Raw genomic sequence first — 19,269 nt, 5'->3', positions numbered from 1 at the left:
GATTCTGAGGTTTGTGTGCATATCGTGTGTGCTTTTTCTGATCTAGGTTGCCATTACAATGCTTTTTTAGTTCTTTTGTATTCTCTGCACAAATATTTTTTTTTATTTTTTTTAATTTTTTTTATTTTTTTTTCTCTGCACAAATATTAAGAATGAACTACATTTTGAAAATCACAGGGGAAATTATATATTATATATATACATATATGTGTGTATATATATATATACATATATGTGTATATGTATATATACATATGTGTGTGTGTATATATACATATATGTGTATATATATGTGTATATACATATGTGTATATGTATATATATGTGTATATACATATGTGTATATGTATATATATACACACACATATGTGTATATATATATATATATATATATGCTCAGGTTTTGATACAAGATGCTAAGAAATATAATGTTTAGATACTGGTATTTATTACAAAATCTCAAATAGTTGCATGGCTATGTAATTTTTCCTCCTTTTATAGTAGTGGAAATGAATAAAAACAGATTCTGCCTGTATGAAGTCATTGTTACTGCTTATTTATGCTTTTAAAATTATTATATTTCTTCAAAAATTTCTTGTAAATTCTTAAATAAGGTTAAAAAATGAGATTCGCTTTATGTCTATTTTTTTATAATGATATTGAATGGAACAAATGGTAGTTTATTTGTACTGTATCAGAAATAGCACTTAGAATTATGAAATTTGTAGTTCGATTTTCATATTTAAGATAGGAAAAGGTAAATTATTGACATACATTGCTTACTTTTGTCTTAAGACAATACAATTGGTATAAATTTGGTATTTGAAATACAAACATGATATAATATTAGAAAAGTCATGTATATGCAAATATTTAAAACAAGTTTAAGATATTTTATATCTGAAATTCCACTTTTATAACCTATCATTTTCACAAGAAAAAACATAAGAACCTTTAGGATATCAGATTTTGCCAATCAAACCTATATAAATGTTAAATATTCAAAATGAGTTCTATAAGTGAAACACTTTCAGGTTGCAATTCAGATCAACAAATAAATGCTAAACATTCCTTAATAGGGTGCTCTTTTGTGCCAATGAATCAATCCCCAAACTATTATTCATGTTACTTATCTACAGAGATGGAATTTTCTCAGAGATTGACAAAGGTAGTTTAAATTTTGTTTTAATGTTTATTTTTGAGAGAGAGAGAGAGAGAGAGTCAGAGCACAAGCAGGGGACGGGCAGAGACAGAGGGATACACACAGTCCAAAGCAGGCTCCAGGCTCTGAGGTGTCAGCATAGAGTTCAATGTGGGGTTCAAACCCATGAAGCATGAGATCATGACCCCAGCAGAAGTAGGACGCTTAATGACTGAGCCCCTCGAGCATCCAGACAGATGTAATTTTTGAATAAGTTAGCTGATGACCTGACAAATCATAATTTATCAATAATTTGATAAATTGTGTTACTTATAAGAAGACCCAAATAGGGAATAAAGTAGCGTACCTATTGGCATGATTAATATTAATTTAATATACAATAGTGGGCAGAGACGATTGGTGGGCATCCTACACATATTTTCCACCATGATTCTTTGTGCTATTCCAAGGTGGGTATACCTCTAAAAGTACATATAGCATCAGATCCTTCTGAATATGACTGAGGGACAGGAAATTCCGTTTGGATTGCCTTAAATATACAGCCACATTCAACTACTTTTTACTACCTCAGTTGCTACCATTCTTAGATGAGCCTCCAAATTATTTCACCTAGATTACTGTAAAACCCTCATTAAATGTGTTTTCTGCCCCAACAACTGCTCATTTAAAGTTTATTCTCAGCAAAGAAATCAGAGTAGTTTTGTTTTGTTTTGGTTTTGGTTTTAATATCACTCCCCCCTCAAAATCCTGCAAGGCTCCTCTTTTCCATGGTGTCATACAAGAGAATACATCACTCCCCAACCCCAATTATTCTAGGATATCTTCTCTCACTTCTCTCACCCTCATAGACTATCACAGAAACACTACCTTCCGGTTTCTTGCATACATCTAATATATTCTCACCTTGGAGAGTTTTCACTGGCTCTTCCCTCTTTTTACATTTTTGTCCTCCGATTCTTGTACTTTTTAAATAAAAATCTGAACGTGAGTAACGTTGTAAAGATGTATTATTTTGGACTACTCTGGAGAGTGTTTCTGTAAGATTCTCACAATCATTTCTCGCGCACTTCACTGATGCCAAGCAATGAATTTCACTTGGGTTATCCTGAATTGGTTTCAACATGTAGTAGCTTTTAATTAATCTCTTCTTTGCTAGTTTTTCTCTATTTTACAATCCCCACTGACTTTAAATAACGTATCCCAGGCCATCAACTTTTATGCTTTTGTTTTCTTTAAGGGTTTGAATACATTTAATCACTGAATGCTTTCCCAGGGATCTACAGCTTTGGTAGACACTTATTTTTCTCCTCCTCCTCCTCCTCCTCCTCCTCCTCCTTCCTCCTCCTTCTTCTTCCTCCTCCTCCTCCTCCTGTTCTTCTTTTTTTTTTTCTTTGTCTTCACAGATCATATTGAAGAGTGCAATTTCTAGGATATTAGCCATATTCTTACGTTCCTCTCCACAGGATGTGCAAAAACAGATGTCAATCTTTTCAGCTCGTAGCAGTGGTATATACATGAGAATATTAACATGGCAAGTATTCACAACAACAGATAGGATCTGATTCATTTTGCTTATTTATAAGCTTATTTATATGCAACTGTTCTGCCAATATTCTGATTCTCCATAAATAATGAATGCTTCATTATTTTTCTTTACTATGTAAACAGATAAATGTTTTTCATTAGTTTTCTTAAATATGTAATAAAATAAAATAAAACAAGAGAGAGGGGAAAAGGGCACAAAGAGATCAGTAGGTGTGACTATTCACCACAGTAGTTCCCAATTATTTGCAAAGCCAAAATCGGAATTTACCACATTTCAAAAGCAGCTGCTACAAGAACGGCTCTTTAATTTTCACACTCTCATGAGAGTCTGCCCACCAGAAAATTCATGCCTTTGAAATAGAAATTAAACGTGGGTGAAAGAAAAGTTCACTCGCGTTTGGAGCATCTAAAAAGAAAGCCAACATCTGCTCTTGTTCGGCCAAGGGAAAAGGAGGAAAAAGGCGGCCCCCTCTTGAATGGCCACTGTCCCATGTCAGGGCACAAGGCTGTGAAGGCACCAAGTGGGCTTCCTTTAATCTTCTCTCGTGTCCTTTCATCTGGCTGGCAGCCACACAGGTGCCTTTGGAGAATAGCAGAGCAACAAGTGGGGAGGAAACTGGATCTCTCTTGCAATGGCACCACCATTTCTTTCCAGGACTGCTGAATATTAGATCGCTATGAAATAGAGAACCTAGTTTTTTGTTTTTAATTTTTTTTATGTTTATTTATTTTTGACAGGGAGAGAGACAGACCATGAGCGGGGGACGGGCAGAGAGAGGGGGAGACTGAATCTGCAGCAGGCTCCAGGCTCTGAGCTGTCAGCACAGAACCTGATGCAGGGCTCAAACTCACAGACCGCGAGATCACGCCCTGAGCTGAAGTCGGACGCTTAACCCACTGAGCCACCCAGATGCCCCTAGAGAACCTAGTTTTTAAATCACATCATTTGTGATTATAGTTTTTGTTTGTTTTTTAGTTTTTATCTAAATTCCAATTGACGTACAGTGTAAAATTAGTTTCGGGTATAAAATTTAGTGATTCAACACTTTCATACAACACCTGGTGCTCATCACAAGTGCCCCCATAATCTCCTTCACCAATTTAAGCCATCCCCCTACCCACCTCCCCTCTGGTAACCATCAATTTATTGTCTATAGTTAGGAGTTTGTTCTTTAGTTTGCCTCTCTCTCTCTCTCTGTCTCTCTCTTTTCTCCCTATGTTTGTTTTTGTTTCTTAAATTCCACATATGACTGAAATCGTATGATATTTGCCTTTCTCTGATTGACTTATTTCACTTAGCCAAATTGTGGAAAGAGTCCAAATGTCCATCGACTGATTAATGGTTAAAGAAGATGTGATATATATACATTTGATATTTAATATATATTCATACACACACATATGCAATGGAATATTATTCAGCCATAAAGAAAGAATGAAATCTTGCCATTTGCAATGATGTGGATGGAGCTAGAGAGTATTATGCTATTTGATTATTTGGTATTACATCCAGGCCTGTATCCTTAAAAGCACAATTGTTTCTTTACAAGTAAAGCAGGTATACCCAGAAGCAAACACAAATGATTCCTATAGGAAAGTAAATATACAAAAAGCAGCTGAAGGTAAATTCCCCATGAAAATTACAAAATAGAAGGAAATAAACACTAGGGCATTTATGTTCAGTGCAGCCCATGGGATTAGTCCTGTTTTGAGAGTCCTGTTTTGAGAGAATGTTTCTGCAGATGTTCTCACTGGTTAGGATCAGTGAGTGTAGCATCTCCTTGGCCAACCCAAGGCAAACAATCATTGTATTTGAAGGTATCAGAAGAGAACAGGCCGAACTTTGATGATGACCAGTTTGACCTATAATGATATGGTGACATTTTGTTTTCAGAGATTAAAAATCAACATGACTATTTTTCAAAAGGATGGATAATCTGTCTTCATAGAGGTCATAAAAATTGTTGTGCAATATAAGGCTATATAAAGGAAAGAATCTTCATAAAAACAGCATCAACTGTAGGTGGAGACTAATGGGTTAAGTAGAATACCAGAAATTCAGTGTCTATATTTTGATTACTTTTCTCACACTGGGGAATACATCAACTTCCGTCAGAGCTATTTGTTTTTGTACACATATTGGTTAGGAGACTGCCACATTATCCTCCCAGGTCATGACAAAGCCTTGCCAGATGCCTTATCAGCACTTCTGGAACAAGCTGAAAATTCACTAATGGTAGCATTATTGTCTAATCTTATTGTTAAAGTGAGTCACCAAGTTACTATTTGCCAAAAGGTGAGCTCTTTAGAGGAGAAGATTCTTTAGAGATCAAAGAATGACCTTTAGAAGGGAGTGTGGAATTAAAACTAGTAGAGCAGAAAAAGGAAAAAAAAAAGCTGAGAAAAATGGGAAAAAATCCATCAACCACAGTAGATGATTTACTTAAAATGTTAGTTTAAGGCACTGACTTTCATTTACAAAGATTTAGCTAGTTTGAATCACAGCTTCTTGAGTTTTCTAATTACTCTCTCCTCCCCTTTTACTTCGTTGAAAGACTAGAGATCCCTCATTGCTGCCTCGGGCTTAATTATGCATCACCAACACCTAGGTATCCATTTGTAAACTTCAGGTGCCAGAAGATTTGTGCCTGCACACAAATCACTTCCTGTTGAAACAGCAAATTTTGTGTATTTTTAATATATGTAATAAATTTGTTGTAATTTCTTAAGTCCCTTTTATCCCACAGCACCTTGTGTCTCTTATTTATATGTATGGTATGTGCATATCCCACAGACCAAGACCTCTAAGTTGCTTAAAACAAACTCAGGATAAGAAAAAAAAAATTAATAGACAAATGTTTTTCCTAAATTTTCAGTGATTGTTTCTCATCTGAAAATGATCTCATCTAAGTTTCAAATGAAGAATTGTTGCTGCCTCATAAAGAAGGTCAGATGTAGTCTGTTTCGCTCTATCTGATGGCTAAAAAAAAAAAAAGAAAAACTTGCTAATTAGGCTTAGTGGGCAAGAAATGGGTCTCTACAGAGACTGATGAAGCTACAGGAATGAGGGAGAATGCCAGGAGCATGGCAATGCAGGAAAATGAGTTTTTGAAACGGTGCCCTGCTTGATTTGCTGATTCTGTAACAGAATCCAAGGTTGCAGCAAAAGAGAGGGACAGATGGCAGGAAACAAAGGTGGCAAATAAGAGTGCTGGTAAATTTCAGAGTTACCCCTTGGTATGATCTGAACTATGTTCACTCAAAATTCATATGGGGAACCCTTAACTCCCAGTACCTCTGAAAGTGACCTTATTTGGAGATAGGGTCTTTATAGAGCTAATTAATTTAAAATGGAATCATTAGGGAGGGCCTTAAGCCAATACATCCTATGTCTTATTTTGTCTTATTTTATTATATTTTATTTTAATTTTTTAAAAATAGTTTAAATGTTTATTTATTTTGAGAGAGAGAGACAGAGCAAGAGGATGGGGGGTGGGCAGAAAGCGAGACACAGAATCTGAAGCAGGCTCTGAGCTGTCAGCACAGAGCCGGAAATGGGGCTTGAACTCACAAGAAGTGAGAACGTGACCTGAGCCGAAGTCCAAAACTTAACCAACCGAGCCACCCAGGGGCCCCATGTCATCTCTTTATAAGAGGACATTAAGATGGAGAGAGATCCCCCAGACATACGCATGCCCAGGGAGATGACCACATGAAGACATAGTGAGAAGGTAGCCATCTGTAAGCCAAGGAGAGAGACCTTAGAAAAAACAAACCTACTGACACTTTGCTCTTGGATGTCTGTCTTCCAGAATATGAGAAATAAAGTTTTATTTATTTAATATTATTATTAACGTATAAAAGTTTTAAATATTGGCGCACCTGGGTGGCTCAGTCGGTTAAGCAACTGACTCTTGGTTTTGGCTAGGGTCATGATCTTCACGGTCCATGGGTTCTAGCTCCACATAAGGCTCTGTGCTGACAGATGGATTCTCTTGGACTTGGGATTCTCTCTCTCTCCCTCTCTCTCTGCCCCTCCCCTGCTCGCTCTCTCTATCTCTCTCTCAAAATAAATAAATAAACTTAATTTTTTTAAATACTAAATATTAATTGTATTTAGTAAATGAATAAAATAAATGTTTGTTGTTTATGCCACTTAGTGCATAGTATTTGTTACCGCAGCTCTAAACCACAAACCTCTAGGTTTCCATAGAAGATTTAGTAATTCAGGAATCCACTCACCCTGCTTAGAATAGGTAAATAGTAGAACAGAAGGTAGTGAATTGGGTCAAGGAAGTGGCCTAACCATCTCTCTCCCTGACCCACAACAACCCAAAAGATAAATAGCATCTTACGTTCTTTTTCGATACTCTGCTATGCTGCCCATGGCCGGCCTTGTTTTCACTTTGTTCAAGTGAGTTCTAAATTTATTTTTATTCCACCTGGTAATTTTCATCTGATGTTAGTTTTTATTAAAATAAAAAATAATACCACTTAAGGAATTTCAGGTATGTTAGCACTGAATGTGAATCTGGGAATGCTAAGAACCATTCCCGCACTCATAAAAAACACCGTGGACAGCCCGGCTTAATACAGTAATAGTCCACTAGCAAATATGGGCAAGAATCAGATTTACCATTCAAGATTGATTCTGCTCAGCCACGGAATTAGTGTAAATACGTCTTAAAATTCGGGTTGAGCAGGTTCTACAACCATAACCCCAGGGATCATTCAGATATGAAGGGCTTATACGAAGTTTTATAAGTTTGCTCTGTTCCACTTTTATGTTTCTCACATGTGATGATTGTTTAATATAGATGAAGGCCACTCATTCTTTAGCTAAAAGTGGAAATAACTGTTAGTGAATTGATTTGAAACACATGAAGTATTTAAAATCTTACCTTGGAGATCCAAATTCTATATTTTATAAATCTGCATCATAATCAGGTTAAAACTATTGAATATCAGCTCACAAGTAAAGGAATAACCAATTTCCTCCAAAAATGTATGGAGAAACTAGAGGATATAAATATCAAAAGAGCAAAAGAATCAAGTACTCTACCTGTGCATGAAGAAAAATGCTAGTTTACATAACATAATTTGAAAATGTTAGGTAGAGGAATTTTAGAAAAAGCTAAGATGAATGAACCACTCATACAGTAGATTAAATAGTGGGAGGATTTTCTTGAGTGAATTTTAGTTTATAATAGATGAATTTGCTATTCAAATGCTTATTTTATTTTAGCTGCATTAAAAAAAAAAAAACAGAAATATGTCAGTTAAGCATCTGACTTCGGCTCAGGTCATGATCTTGCTGTTTATGGGTTCGAGTCTCATTGGGCTGTCTGCTCTCAGCACAGATCCCACATTGGATCCTCTATCCCTCCCTTTCTCTCTGTCTCTCCCCCCACAATCTCTCTCAAATATAAATAAGTATTTAAGAAAAGAAAGAAACATATGTAAGCGTTCAATAGTACAGAACTACAAAAACAAGTTATTGTAAGAATAATAACCATTTTATTACCCTGAGGTATGTTGAAATATATATGAGAAAATATAGTGTATTGGGCCCATGGGTGGCTCAGTCCGTTAAACCTCTGACTCTCAGTTTCGGTTCAGGTCATAATCTCCTGTTTCATGAGTGAGAGTCCCACATCTGCCCCTCCCCTGCTCGTGCACTCTCTCTCTCTCTCTCTCTCAGAATAAATAAATAAACTTTGAAAAATACATATTTAGTGTCAAATAAATACATGCAAATCTATGATTTCCCTAATATCACTTTGTCTTGATTATTGTAACTTTTTAGTATGTCTTTGAGTAGGTAGTGATAGTCATTTATCTTTATTCTCGTCAGTATTCTGTTGACTATTTTGATTATTTTGCTTTTTCATGTAAACAAATAGAATAAGTTTTTTGAAATGCACAAAATACATTGCTGAGATTTTTATAGGGGTTGTGTTGAACTGTACAACAAGTTGAGAAGGGCTGACATTTTGACAATATTGAATCTATCAATGAACATGACATACTTTTCCATTTATTTAGATCTTTGATTTGTTTCATCAGGCTTTGTAGTTTTCCTCATATAAATCTTGTACATACTTTGTTAAATTTATACTTAAGTATTTCAAATTTTAGTACTAATGTAAATGATACTATCTTCTAGTTGTGAACTCCAATTGTTCATTATATGGGAAAGCAATTGACTTCAGTATATTAAACTTATATTCTGTAACCTTACTATAACTGCCTGTTGATTCCCATGACTATTTTTTATTGCTGGTTCTCTGTGATTTTTTGTGTGTAGACAATCACAATCATGTTATCTACAAACAAAGATATTTTCTTCTTTCCCATTCTGTATAAATTTTATTACTTTTCTTGTCTTACTGCATTTGTTAGTACAATGTTGGAAAGGATGGTGAGAGAGGATGTCCTTGCCTTGTTCCTAATCTTAGTAGGAAATTATCTAGTTTCTTTCATTAAGTATAATGTTAGTCATAAATTTTTGTAGAAGTTCTTTATTAAGTTGAGAATGTTTCCCTCTATTAAAATAAGTTTTAGAAGTCTAGCTTTTTAATTTAGGCCTATCAAGCAATGGAATGCAGAACTTATACTCATCACAATGGAGATAGCTTCAAGGGTACAGTTTTTGGTTATGCTATTTTTAGTTGTTTTTTCTGGTTTGTTAGTAGCATATAGCATCAAATCATCCAAGATAACTCCGTATAGTAATGCATTTTCAAGAAAGATAAAGGAGACTTTAGTGTCACCCACAACACTGATAGATACTGGTTGTTTATCTGCCCCTGAATCAAGATATCCTTACTGTGATTGGATTATTTTCTCATCCTGTGAGTCTTGGTCAGTGAGAGACCACATCTACCAGAGAAATTTTAAAAATCTAAGCCTTTACTTTATTGAGTTGTCTTGGAACTGGGACGTGGGAGCTGGATTAAGGCTCAGACAGCCAAAGAACACAACTTTTACTTCTGATTCAGAGCTGTTATAAGAAAGTAGCATGCATAATGGAAACTTTACTCAGGTGGGGGGCAGTGGTGACAGTAATTGCAGCAGCAACATCCAATTTATAAGAGAGGCAGTGGCTGTGGTATCAGTGTTGCTATCCTATGTCCGGTGCTATTAACATGCCTACTTGATAAAATTACAACCCCTAGAGCTTTCCTTCAGTTTCCCCCAAACTGTGGCTGTATAATAAATGCCCGTGTTGGCATCTGATATCCATTTACCTAAGTGTTGGTCTGGTTGTATTGCCTGGTGCTCATACTGGTTTCTCAGATGAGTTTTACCTTCAGTTCTTTATCATTTTAAAAACTATCTTCTAAGTTTTAATTTCAAACTACCTACCAAAGTATTAACCCATGCAATGTTCTTTTAAAGAAATCATTTTATGCTTTAATAAGAAAGAATCTTATTCTATTGTTTGAAAATAAGATTCCTTTGTCATAGACTAGCGTTGATAATCTTCTATGGGCAAAGATACCAGCACATAGTTGCTTTTAGATCGCAAGGAGTTATAATATATAATTCTTGATCTCAATAACTTTGTGATTTAGATCGGAAGATCAAACAAATAGACATGGACATCTAATTAAAATCTTACCAAAACACAACTATAAAATGCATGTTATGTGATTTATTCCTAATACATGGAAAATGTAAATTATACATGCAACAAACTTAGAAGTGAAGTATTTAAGTTGTGACTGGGTATGAGTGCTTTATAAAACATAAAGTGAGTCATCGGGAAATCTAGTTTTCAGTACAGAGGATGTGAGAAGGCATAGTTCTGCGAGGAGTTCTGGGGTCTTACTTATATTTTTGTGACAAAGATATGGTATATGGCAAATTCATATTTAGTAAATGTATAAATAGATGAATGGATGGTTCAGTGTATCGATGGATGACTGGATGGATGGTTAGGGGCAATTTAACAATTATGAAAATATGGAACCATTAAAAGTTATTCTTTCAGTAGATAGTATTCTGTTTGATGTAAAAATGTTATGTAAGGGAACATCGAATATGAGCACTAACAGTGTAAGATACAGCCTCAATTTGGAGAGGACAGAAAGAGAGCTCTGGGGGTCTTACTGTTATCAAGTAGATATTAGAGAGTAATGAAGGTTGTCAATCTTCTAATTCATTTAACACAACCCAGACTTGAATGTGCAGGTAATGAAAGCAAATTGATGCATTTTGCATCACTTGTTTATGGGACATGTCAAATGATTAATTCCCTTGATTACAAACCAAGATTCCAAAATTCCTGTAGGACTTTATTTTGACATATTGATAGAGTCCAGATAATCTTCCTGGAGAAATTATTCTTTACAAAATAGTTATTAAATTTGGTTTGATGTTTATTTATTCACTTTGAGAGAGAGTGGGTGTGCCTGAGTGGGGTAGGGGCAGAGAGAGAGGGAGAGCTCTTTAGTACTGTCAGCACGGAGCCCAACACCAGGCTCGAACTCACTAACCATGAGATCACGACCTGAGCTGAAACCAAGAGTCTAACGTTTAACCGACTGAACCACCCAGGCACTCCAGTTATTAAAAATTTAAATATATTGGGGCGCCTGGGTGGCACAGTCGGTTAAGCGTCCGACTTCAGCCAGGTCACGATCTCGCGGTCCATGAGTTCGAGCCCCGCCTCAGGCTCTGGGCTGATGGCTCGGAGCCTGGAGCCTGTTTCCGATTCTGTGTCTCTCTGCCCCTCCCTGTTCATGCTCTGTCTCTCTCTGTCCCAAAAATAAATAAAAAAAAAAAAAACGTTGAAAAATTTAAATATAAATTTATATGAAGAATTTTCAACATTGGAGAGATAATTAACTTTTAAAGACATTGATAGCTGTTAATAATTTACATTGAAACGCCAAAATGACCCCAAATGACTAACACCTACTCCCACCTTTGCCTGCCATAACCAATCCATGTAAATATAGATATTGAATATACAGTTGAAATACATAAATACAACACAATAATCCCCTTGGTTAATTGCAAAGAAAACCACATACATATTCTTTTCTCTTTCTTTTATGGGTTTGTATTTTTCTAATTTGTCCTTCATCTTTTTATCCTTTAATTTCCTTAAAAAATATTTGATGTAGGGGCACCTGGGTAAGTCAGTCAGTTGAGCTTCCGACTTCGGCTCAAGTCATGATCTCAGGGTTCCTGGGTTCAAGCCCGGCGTGGGGCTTGTGCTGACTGCTCAGAGACTGGAGCCTGCTTCAGAATCTGTGCCTCCCTCTCGCTGCCCCTCCTCCGCTCATGCATGCTGTCTATCTCTCTCAAAAATAAACAGTAAAAAAAAAAATTCACATAACTGAAGCCTATCACTATAATCTATAATTTTTCTATGTAGATGTTATCCCTTTATTTTAGTCATCTCTTCAAAACAATATTTTTCATATCTAATTATAAATCGTTAGAAAATGCTGGTCATTAATGAGTGCACATTTAATATAACTTACTACATAAATCAATAGGACTTATTTTCAAAAGGTAGAAATATTTCATAGTTGCTCATTAAAAGGATCATAGTCTTTAGGGATTGAATTTATATGGTCTTTAATTTTATGTAAGTTTTGCTCTTATCGTCAGGGCAATTATCTTACTTATTTTGAGTTTTATGCTTTTGTGTTTGGCAGTCACACCCTCGCAGTACATGGAAATGGATAGGGAGTGCTAAAGAACACACATAAATCAATGTATGAAAGTGACAACATAGTGAACATACATGCCCTACTTCACTAGATGAGAATGAAAGCTCATCAAATACCTGATGCCAAGTTAAATTAATACGATCTACTTCTCAATAAAAAGGGATTAACTTTCCTTTCCGAAGAAGTACACAGTGACAACTAATCTGACCCTGGGGTCAAAGCAAACTGAGTGAAAGGCTCACGAGATGAAACATGCACACATTTAGCGTTTTCAAAATTTTAAAGTTCATACAAGAAAATTTTGGCCACAATTTATGTTGAAAGGAAACCAAGGTGGTTTAAAGATGTTTCACGTTTTGAATTACACCAGTAGTGATATTATTCAAAAAGATATCTGTTCCTTTTTTCCAGAATAACACTTGTATTCCTATGTCTATTCAAAATCTGTTGTAACTGAAAGAAACCCTATGGGGATGCTATCATTCCTTGAGGGATACCGGAGAGACCGTCACTGGTATTTATAGACACCAATGTCAAATAGAGGCATGGAGGGCCACACTCAGACTGACCGGAACGAGGAGAACAAAAAACTAATTTTAGAATATTCTCTTTATCTTCAAAATTTAGATGAAGGTCTTTTGTTGGGTTATTGCTTGGAGCATGATAGGATTACTTCTACTCTAGTTTGTCCCTTTTGGTACTCATAAGACTGAGATTTACTTTCTGATGCAGTAATATTACCAGTTTAAAAGTTTCCAAAACACAACAGCAGATATTTGCCAAAATAACTTGACACTTTATTTCACTAAATTTTATATATAACAAATACATATAAATAGAAGATCTGAATAAAGTTGCTTCTGAGATAATAAATATAAAAGTAACTATAAATCCACTTCATCAAAGTGATCCTTAATAGTGACTATGTGGCTTATTACATTTATATATTAATCACTTTAAAAATCATTAACCCTCTACTTATAAAAAACAATGAATAAAGATCAGTGCTTGTATTTTACACATAGTTTAACAAACTTCGATAAACATTACATTTTAAGGAAAATTTTGAAGATTATATATCGACACATATTGAAATAATTTTTCAAGATATACATTTTTCAGGGTGCTGCGGTGGCTCAGTCGGTAAGCATCCAACTTTAGCTCAGGTCATGATCTCACATGAGTTTGAGCCCCTCATCGGGCTATGTGCTGACATATCAGAGCCTGGAGCCTGCTTCAGATTCTGTGTCTCCCTCCCTCTCTGCTCCTCCCCCACTCACATTCTGTCTCTCTCAAAAATAAATAAACATTAAAAAAATTTTTTTTAAAAAGATATAAATTTTTCATTTAAAGCATGGATGCCTTCTACCAACTTCATGTCAGTATCTTTAAGCATTACCTGAGTTTATTTACATCTTAACACAAATCCATTCTCAACCATAAATAATACTTGTATAAAATTTTTACAACACCTTACTTCAAAATGCTTCTGTTGTTTTTGTTATCACAATGAATGATTTACTGGAAATCTCATCAGACGCACATTGAATCTAAGATAGCAGAAAAGTGATCATATGTGAATAGGAAATAGTTATTATCAGATATTTTAAATGCATAGAACTAGACAGATTTCTTCTTATAAATAATACTATAATAATGGTAAAATGGTTTAAAGTATAAAAAAATAAAGGTAATAGGAATTTTGAAGGACATATATTATGTGAGAGTTTACAATGATAGAGTCTTATTTTTGTATTGATTTACAAAAATGTTACCACACAAATTTGGAAAACCTTAAGATGTTCTGTGCACATGATATGTACTTAGTATATATGAAAGGAATAAAAAATGAATAAATAAATGAATGAATAAATGGTGAAAATTATTAACTGGAATATTAATATTTTGCCACAAATTCTAAACCCCACATATTATTTTTTAAACAAATTACTTTGTTAAATTATGAAATGAAATTTATCAAACTTGTTGATATTTGGCTTTATTTTTAGTATTCAATTCAATCCATCCTATTCATTCAATGCTATGCTTCTTGAAGAGAGTGAAAACTCATCACATTGAGTAACTGGGAATTCTCTGGTTTAATCCATGCTGCAAGTTACACATGTACTTAAAAGTTAAATAAAAGTGCAGCTCGCTGAGATGTAGAGATTAAAATATCTCACATAGCTTTTTACATTTATAATAAAACACATATGATTGATTTCTGGAAAGGAAGACACTAGATCAATCTAATAAATAAATCAATACACGTTCCCTTATTTGGGGAACAAGAAGATAATGTGTTTAAACAACTCTAATCATTTTACACACCTTTTTCATATCATTTATGAAACAATATAGTGTCAAACTCTATTTTTTTAATAATTAGTGTCTGTTTTTTATCAAGTGCTACTTTTCCCTAAATGTATAGGAGTAATAGCTCATTTAAAAATTCACATTATTAGAGATGCAGGAATATGTTATTAACCATCAATATCTGTAATGTAAACTGGAATATCAAGTCTTAGGAGCAAAAGAATCCAGGGCTCATGTTTTCTTGTTAGTTTATGTAACAAATAAGCTAGATATATATTTCTGTTAGTAAGGTGTGTCTAAGTGTATCATAATTACTTCTTTGATTGAGTTTGTCTGCATATCAAAGCACATTCATAATATGAACAAACTAAAGCAAACATCTAAAATGCTTGCAAGCATCTAAAAATTCCATAATACATTCTATTAAGAAAATATATGGAAGAGAGATTTTAAAGAATAGAAATATCTAAGGTTGCGTTAATTAATTGAGTTACAAAATTACATTGTGAGATGAATTTTTTAAGAGATCATTGATTGGTGTCCAATGAGAATGTATGCAGATGGGATGGGGACGCTGAAACTGGAGAATGTCATTAATCTTTCCCTGAAACAATATTTCCTGGGCACTTATTATAGGCTAAATATTGTGTTAGATCCTATATGGGCACTAAATAATAAACTTTCTGTTCTTAAAAGAGGAAACTAATTATTTTAGGACATAAATGTGCATTTTGAAAGGGCCACCTTATATAATAAAAATTAAAAATCACAAATGATTTTGTTGTCGAATTATGAAAGCAATGCTAATTTGAAAAAATAACCTAATACTTAATATCCAAGTTTGATTAGTAAACGTAAAATAAAAAGACAATGTTTATTGTCCAGAATCATATGAAAATTTTTTCAGAATAATTTAAGCACTTTTTTCAATTTTCATTTTGTTGAAAGATAATTTACATTGCATAAATCAATCAGACAAATTGGAAGAAAAATTAAACAGAGCATTTTCTTTTTTCACCATACTATGGAAAACAAAGTTGTAGTTTATATTTCTAATATACTTGTTTAAGCATACTCGTTTAGGCACTGAATACACTAAATAAGAAAATGGTGTACAATCGAATACTCTCAACATTTATACCCAAATTATCAAAATAGTTTAAATGTGTACACATTTCATATATTTTGCACTTAACTGAAAGAATTGTTCACTATCCTCTCCAGTGGGGTTTATTGCAAGTTGCATGTTTCTGCTTAAGAAAAGATAATCACTTAATCATTGAAAAACTGATCCCGATTCTAAATCTGGATAAGATGGAGTAGCTTTCAAGACATCAAAAACAACTAGAAAACCCAGATCAAAATGCAAAAATAAGTCTGTTTAAAAAAAATAAGATAGCTGCCTAGGTAACCAGGAACTCGGAAGGAAAGTTGCTGAAGGGTAAGGACCTTCAAAGTAGGGAGTTGACATTGTGTTGGCCTCCTTTTCCCTTGGGTCCTTTTCAAACTTTGTAGGAAAACACTGAAAATCTACATGGATGATTGCAAATCAGAGGCAGAGAAACCAGTACAGCTTTTAGCAACATTACAGAGGTGGAGAGACAACGTCGAAAGGAGAACTAGTAAAACAACCGAGACTGGAGTAGCCAAGACAGTGGGGAGAAGCAAGGAGCTAAGGATTTAAGAGACTGGGACAATCCAAGAGGATGAGAAGGCCAGCTTCTTTAACGCCCGTGCAAATCGTTACTGAAGCTGACAAAAATCTCTATCTGGAGCAGATGACTTGAAATAAGAAGGGTATTCATTCCACCATATAAAATTAAGTCAGTGTATAAGTGCCAACACTGCTTTGTCAGTTTTTTCTTAAATACATTCACAATTGCTTATGAATTTAAAATTCCTGTTTATAAAATCAGAAGCAATAATGATTTAAAGACATAATGTGTGTGTCTTTTAATAACGTAATAGGGTTTGAGATCAACATTTTCTTCTTGAAATTATTTTGAAAAATTCCTAAAAGAACATCATGCCTTACTGTTTGTATAAAGAACAATGAGTTCTATCTTGATTATTATTATTTACTATTTTATAAGTAAACATATATGGTGTTTCAGACATTGGTGAACACTTGCTTTAAAACTCCTGGCTTGGAATTTGGACAAGGAAAAAAAAAATCTGAAGTGAACAAGCACACGAAGTGAAAAAGTACACGTTAAAGCCCCTTGTATATGGGATGATCATATAATTTATCATCCAAAATAGGGTGTGAGTGGGAAGATGGTTATTTATCATCATGTCAGGAAATAAGGTATATACTGGACTATCAAAGAAAACCCAGATGTGTGATAATCCAATTCATAAACCTCTGTGACCTAACAGAGCACAGAGTTCACAATTTTTGGTCCATAAATATTGACTGCGCTGATTCTAAAATAACCAAACAAATCGAAGGGGAATTAAAAGTTTTGGCTTGAAACTGAAGAAAAATAAGTATCTTTATGATCTGTAGGGAGATTGTTTCCCATATATCACCTCGATTGTGAAATTAATCACTAAAAATGATTTTTAAATAGAGTAATTAATACTAGATGGTTTATACAAATAGACCCAAATAATATCTTAGAATAAATGCTATTAAATATTCTCTTTATCATTCCTCTTATTTATTGTCTAGACCTTATATAAATTAGTAACACATCACAAATTGTTAGTGGGCTTTAAACACAAATTATTTCTCCTTGTTTATCATAATTTACATATGAACCAGAATACCTTCCATTATTAGAATCTAGATTATACCTAATAGCACAAAATATGATTATCGTGAATATTAAATACACAACGTAGTCAGTACTACACAACATTATGAAAAGACTTTGGGAAATTTGTTGAAAGTAGACAAAATTCTAAAAGTCTCTTTAAGGAAATCATGGTCAATTAAAATGCAAGTTCACTTTTTACATCTGAGAGGCTTGAATTACAATGGGTCAAGCAAAACTTTTTAGTCTCCACCTGCCTCAACCTCTGTCCAGTCCAGATGAGGGTATACCAGATGCCTGACGACCGTAGACTCAGTTGCCACTCTCTCTCCTGAGTCAGTGGATGTACCACGTGGCAGCAACAATGTCTGAACCTCTCATTCTGGTGCTTCTGATGGAATTTTAGCATTAAATACTATGATGGTTATAACATTTCAGGGTTCATATCTACCCCTCATGTTTGGACTGGCAACAAAGAATATTGTAGACTTATTGAAGGCACCTCTAATTACTTCACATTCGATTACATTTCATTAAATTTACATAGATCATTTAAATAAACTTTCTCAGTTGCTTAAGGATTGAGAATTAAGGAAAAAAATGATCAATTCCAGCCTCAATTTAAGACTATTGAAATCGTATTCTTTGACTTGTCCTCATGAATATGTTATGAATATTTAACAATTAGCCCTCTTGGGATGCAGAGGAGAATCTGACTTTTAGGATTTGTTGATTCTTGTGATATAAAAACTCTCATCATAGCTGATTATATGCTACCTAAAAATTTAATCATCAACTCCCATAAGACCACATGAGCTCGGGGTGCCTTGGTGGCTCAAGTCAGTTAAACGTCCGACTTTGGCTCAGGTCATGATCTCAGGGTCCGTGAGTTCGAGCCCCACGTCGGGCTCTGTGCTGACAGCTCAGAGCCTGGAGCCTGCTTCGGATTCTGTGTCTCCCTCTCTCTCTGACCCTCCCCCGTTCATGCTCTGTCTCTCTCTGTCTCAAAAATAAAAATAAACATTAAAAAAAATGAAATAGTTAAGACCACATGAGCTGACAGTAGGACACCACTGTTTTTACTCTTCCTGTAGAGAAAAGAGATTAAAGTAATTGATATTGATTGATTTGTATACTCCTCTAACCACTACACATAACCTTAGAGATGATCACATTTTCTTTCTCTATTGTTTATTCCCTCAAATGTTCTAATTGTCCATGGAAAATTGTTTTCTATGTATTGCATTTCTATACAATATTAAATGTCCCCTGAAAGAAATGACCGTATGCTTGTTTTATTTTTTTGTTTGTTTGTTTGTTTTTGTTTTTGCATTTCTTCATTATCATTACTACTATACATGCAGAGAGGCAGAGAGTTGCAACACACAAATGCTGTTGGTGATAATGACCATATGAGAGTAAGGGTTTCCTTGCCCAAGACTGAAAATCTATAAATTGAAATTCCATCAGATGAATGGCCCTGCAAAGCTTCGGAGAAGCTGACCACAGCCCAAGTGTTCACAATAATCAATTCTAGTCCAAAACCAGGATGAGGTATCAGTACACTGATTATACTAGGAGGGAAGCTGATACTTTCCCACCCCCAGATATTAAACTGAAAAAAGAAGGTTAGTATGTAGCTTCTACCATATCATATTGTCTTTACAACCTAGACCCTAATCCTAGCAGGAGAGACACTACTGTTTTGATAATAATTCAGCTTAAATATTCCATAGACTCATGGTTGTGTTCTTTTTCCCTGATTCAGAGGTCCTGCCTTGCCATATATCACTGTATA

The sequence above is a fragment of the Panthera uncia genome, chromosome C2 (assembly GCF_023721935.1).
Source record: "Panthera uncia isolate 11264 chromosome C2, Puncia_PCG_1.0, whole genome shotgun sequence".
NCBI classification, from domain to species: domain Eukaryota; kingdom Metazoa; phylum Chordata; class Mammalia; order Carnivora; family Felidae; genus Panthera; species Panthera uncia.
This window is presented reverse-complemented; position numbering follows the sequence as displayed.